Source organism: Myotis brandtii, unplaced genomic scaffold, assembly GCF_000412655.1.
Source record: "Myotis brandtii unplaced genomic scaffold, ASM41265v1 scaffold1503, whole genome shotgun sequence".
NCBI lineage: Eukaryota > Metazoa > Chordata > Mammalia > Chiroptera > Vespertilionidae > Myotis > Myotis brandtii.
Window position 1 is genome coordinate 355,823 of NW_005355427.1, and position 6,011 is coordinate 361,833.

Sequence of the window (6,011 nt, forward strand, 5' to 3'; positions counted from 1 at the left end):
CCTCTGAGAAGAATGGGATCTAAACCCCATGCCAGGCTCCCCAGCACAGAGCACCAGAACCAGGAAGAGGCATACATCTGGTTGTGAAAATCTGTGGAAATTCTGTCCACCAGGCAGAGACAGGAGTCTGCTAGAGACACAGGTGTCCCCTTAAAGGTCAGTGCACAAAATTTCATTCTCAGCCCCTCACCCTCAGCTCTGTCAGAAGAAGGGCAGACTTGTCTAGAGTCACATGAAAAGAGACAGGTTTGTGACTCTGGGAGAGAGTTATGCTGAGTTCCTCTCCCCCATGACAGATGCCATATTTCTTGGTTGATGCACTCCCTTCCATATAACATCATTCTGGGGGAATGCAATTGCTCCACCCAATGGACTTCCTGTTGACCCACTTGTGGAACTTTCAGCTGCCTGGAAGAGGGTGTAGAGATCTAAGTCTACTCAGGGGATGTCAGAGACTGAGTGGTGTGGCTTTGGGTTGGCAGCCATTTCTCCCACTTTCTCATGTATCAGACTGGTGCCTTCCACTCACGGGAGGTACACTAGCTCCATCCTCCCAAATCCAGGCCACTCTCCTTCATGAGGTCAGGCTCCTGGCAGAATCTAGGACAGACTGAGTTGGGTGGCTCTAGGATTGGGGTCGTTTTTCCTTGGCATGCATAACCAGTGCAGAGTCCTCCTTTCACCTGGCCAAATCTTGGTCTGTTTGGGCCTGGTAAACTCTGCTGTCCTAACTCTGATGACTCCTTGAAACCCTGCCCCTCCACAAAGGCTTGTGAGCACCCAGTGGGTGATAGCTAAACTTGATATACCATGGGACATTTGCTGAGTGGCTCTGACTCAGCATTGGCACCAAGTCTGAACCTGTTTCAATCTGATGAAAATCACTCTTCCCTACCTATGGACTCACCGAGAACCTACTTTATGTAACTCGAGCATGACCAGAAGCTCTTGTAGTGACTGAGTTTAACAGGCAGCCAACAAGTATAGGGAGGTGGAGACTGAACTTGGAGTCCCTTGGGGCTTTACCTGAAATTCCCATGAGCCCTATGCTGGTAAAAGCCATCCTTGGTATGTAGCTTCATCCTTCATGTGCACAGCAAAGCCCAGCAGAGGCAACCACAAACTGTGGATCACTTTATAGCCCCAAACAGGTTGCCCGGGGCCAGTAGCAGGCATCATCTGATATTGGACTTCACAAGAGTCCCTCCCAAGATGTCCCAGAACCAATACACCCAGTGGCCAGCTTTAGACATCAGGGCAGGATCCAGTTAACTTCAGAAGTTGCATATCCAAAGGGAGATCTCAGCAGTTTTCAGATGTTCCTGAGGCAAATTCTGATTCATGTGGTCAGCACCTGCATAGCAGCTTGTATACTATGCCTGGGATAAATTCTCACAATTAGCCAGCCTGAGGGTCAATAGCAATCAAGACTCAACTACAACAGGAGGGCCTACATAACCCACACAAGGGGGCATTCCTGGAGCATCCAGATCAGGTGTTCAAGGAGACTGGGCCACTGGGTCCCACAGGGGACCTACAATATAAAGCCACCCTACCAAGACTAGGAGTCATGACAGATCTACTTAATGCATAGAAACAAACACAAAACCTCATCCCAAATGGGGAAACAAAGAAACATGCCCCAAATAAAAGAACAGGCGAAATCTGCAGAAAAAGGAGTTAAATGAAATGGAGTTCAAAACAATGGTTATAAGGATGCTGAGAGAACTTACTTATAACTACAAGGACTTAGTGAGAACAACAATACCATAAAAATGAACAGAATCAATAAAAAAGAACCAGTCAAAAATAAGAATACAATATCTGAAATGCAAAATACACTAGAAGGAAGAATACTTTAGTAGGTTGGATGAAGCAGATGATTTAATCAGCAATTTGGAAGATAGCAGAAAATACCCAATTAGAGAAAAGAAAAAATAACATTTTAAAAATTGGAATAGTTTAATGGACTTTTGGGACAACAGGAAACATAACAACATTCGAATCATAAGGGTACCAGAAGAAGAAGAGAGAGAACAAGGGATTGATAACCTATTTAAAGAAATAATTACCCCTAACCTGGTGAAGGGAAAAAAAAACAAAAACAAAAAAAAACAAGTAAGTATAGGAAATTCAAAGTCCCAAACAAGGTAAACTCAAAAAGGCCTACAAAAAGACACATCAAAATTAAAATGGCAAAGGTTAAAGACAAAGAGAGAATCTTAAGAGCAGCAACAGAAAGAGAATTAGTTACCTCCAAGGGAGCTTCCATAAGACTGTCAGCAATTTCTCAACAGAAACATTTCAGGCCAGAAGTGATTGGCATGAAATATTCAAAGTGATGAAAAGAAAGGACCTACAACCAAGAAATAAAGAGCTTCCCAGACAAGAAAAAGCAAATGAGTCTGTTACCACCAAATCGGTATTACAAGAAATATTAGTTTTCTTTTTAAAATTTTTTTTTATATTTTATTGATGTTTTACAAAGTGGAAGGGAGAGGGATAGAGAGCTAGAAACATCGATGAGAGAGAAACATCGATCAGCCGCCTCCTGCACACTCCCCACTGGGGATGTGCCCGCAACCAAGGTACATGCCCTTGACCGGAATAGAACCTGGGACCCTTGAGTCCGCAGGCCAGCGCTCATCCACTGAGCCAAACCGGTTAGAGCTTAAATAGTTTTCTTTTAAGAAAAGAATAAGAAAAAAAGAGGAACATAGTTAAAAGAATAAAATGACAATAAATATGTACCTACTAATAATCACTTTAAATTGTAAATTATTTAAATGCTCATATCAAAAGACATTGGAGACTTCCTGTCAAAATGGCTGTGTACGTAATCACAGTATTTGTATCCTCTCACAATCATATCAAAACTATAAGTAAACTATAAAACAACCACCATTCAGATACACCTGAAACTGAATAGAAGTCCTACAACTGGTGATTTAAAGAAGAAACCATGTTGAGACTAGTAGGAGGCACAGAAACACAGAATTGTCTGGTCCCATAACAATGAGTGTAGGATACAATACTACACAGTGAAACTCACTTTTCTTGTGCAATTTTATGAGTTTTGATAAACACCCACAATTAAAATACAGAACAGTCCATCATCACAGAAATTCCATTGTGCTCCCCCTTTGGAAGCAATCTCTACCCAAGTCCCTAGTAACAACTGATCTGTTTTCTGTCTCTATATTTTTGCCTTTTCTGAATTGTCTCAACTATTTTTATAGCTACAAAATATTTATTGTATGGATAAATCTTAAAATAGAATTTATGTAGCTAGCCCCTCACTGATGGATATCTCTGTTGTTTCCAATCTTTTACTTCAAAGTCTAACAGACACTAAACACTAACTCTGTGCTGGGCTCCATGCCAAATCTCTTTTATTCATTCCCGAAGATAAGTAGGGTCAATACTATCATTTTTTGAAGATAAATAATATTTTAATGTAGTTTTTCTACTTTTTTATGAGTCAGTGTTGGTATATTATTAACTGAAGTCCATAGTTTACATTAGGGTACACTTTTTGTACTATATATTCTATGAGATTTGGCAAATATATAATAGCATGTATCATGAAAGTATAATACAGAGTAGTTTCACTGCCCTAAAAATTTTCTGTGCTGCACCTATTCATCCCTCCCTTCTCCTTTTGGACCCCTGTCAATCACTTTTTTTTTTTTTTACTGTTTTGACTTTTCCAGAGTGTCATGCTGTTGGAATCTTATACTATGTAGCTTTTTCATATTGGCTTCTTTCACTTAGTAATATGAATTTAGGGATTTTCTAAAGCATTTATGAGTCATCCTTATAGACCTGATGAGCAATCTCAAGTAGTCAGATTACATAAGTGTCCTCAGAAAGATTTCTTCTTTTGAGATAATTAAATCCTTGGTTAATGATTCTTACTTTCATCCCTCTAGTATTTGATTTGGAAGTTCCTTTTATTCTTTAATTTAATATTCAGTAATTTTCATTGCTTGATGGCTTGTTTCTTTTTATTGTTAAATAATATCCTATTGTGTGGATATAAAACAGTATGCTTATTCTACACCTATTGAGAGACATCTTGGTTGCTTTGAAGTTTTAGTAATTATAAATAAAGCTGATATAAACACTTGGATGAAAGTTTTTGTGTGTGCAGACATTTTTAACTCATTTGGATAAATATAAAGGTACACAATTACTGGTAACAGTATGTTTAAGTTTGTAAGAAACTTTCAAGCTACCTGCCAAATTGTCTGTGTCATTTTTCAGTCCCACCAGCAATGAGTTCCTGTTGCTCCATATTCTCACCAGCATTTGGCATTGTCCATGTTTTGGATTTTTGCCATACTAATAGGTATATCTATTATATAGTGGTACCTCATTGCTGCTTTATTTTTATAGTTGTCATGTTCTCATTTTCATTTGTTTCAAGGTATCTTTTGCTTCTTCCTTGATTTCATTGTTAACCCATTCATTGTTCAGTCACCTGTTATTTAGCCTCCATGTCTTTGTGTGTTTTTCAGTTTTGTTCTTATGATTGATTTCTAGATTCATACCATTATGGTCAGAGAAGATGCTTGATATAATTTCAGTCTTCTTAAATTTATTGAAACCTGTTTTGTGTCCTAACATGTGGTATGTCCTATAAAGTGTTCTATGTGCATAAATAATGTATATTATTCTGCTTTTGGGTGAAATGCTTTGAAGATACTAATTAAATCCATCCGATCTAGTGTGCCATTTAAGGCTGCTGTTTCCTTATTGATTTTCTGCCTGGAAGATCTATCCATTAATGTCAAAGGGGTGTTAAAATCCCCTACTATGACTGTATTACAGTCAACCTCTTCCTTAATGTCCATCACGACTTGCTTTATATATTTAGTTGCTCCTATTTTGGGTGCATACATGTTTATAAGGGTTATATTCTCTTGTTGGACTGATCCCTTTATCATTATGTAGTGATCTGTGTCCTTCTTCATCTCTTATCATAGCATTTGTTTTAAAGTCTTTTTAAATTTTTTTCTTTATTGATTACGGTATTACATATGTGTCCTTATCGCCCCATTTCCCTCCCACCCCCCCACTCATGGCCTCACCTCCATGGTGTTTATGTCTATTGGTTAGGTCTATTTTGTCAGATGTAAGTATTGCTACCCCAGCTTTTTTTTTTTTTTTTTTGCATTTCCATTAACTCAAAATATCTTTTTTTCATTTCTTTACTTTCAGTCTGTCTGCATCTTTCATTCTCAGCTGGGTCTCTTGTTTTCTTGTCCTTTCAGCTACCCTATGTCTTTTTATTATTTTATTTTAAAACTAGAGGCCCAGTGCACAAAAATTCATGCAGTCGGGGGGTCCCTCAGCCCGGTCTGTATCCTCTCGCAGTCTGGGACCCCTCGGGGGATGTTCACCTGCTGGCTTAAGCCCGCTCCCTGCGGGATTGGGCCTAAGCTGGCAGTCAGACATCCCTCTGGCAGCCCAGGAGCCCTTGGGGGATGTCCACTTGCCAGCGGGGAGCAGGCCCAAGCTGCAGTCAGACATCCTTAGTGCTGCTGAGGAGGCAGGAGAGGCTCCCGCCATCACCTCTGTGCTGGCAGCTGGCAGCCTGGCTTGTGGCTGAGTAGAGCTCCCCCTGTGGGAGCGCACTGACCACCAGGGGACAGCTCCTGCATTGAGCATCTGACCCCTGGTGGTCACTGTGTGTCATAATGACCAGTCATTCCCAGTTGTTCTGCTGTTAGGGTCAATTTGCATATTACCCTTTTATTATATAAGATAGAGGCCTGGTGCATGGATGGGGCTGGCTGGTTTGCCCTGAAGGGTGTCCTGGATCAGGGTGGGGGTCCCGCTGGAGTGCCTGGTCAGCCTGGGTGAGGGGCTGATGTCTGTTTGCAGGCTGGTCAAGCCCCACAGTGGGGACCCTCACCCCATGGGGGTGTGTCCAGCCTGGGTGAGGGGCTGAAGGCTGTTTTCAGGTTGCCCACACTCCCTTCAGGGTGGGGGTCCCCACTGGGGTG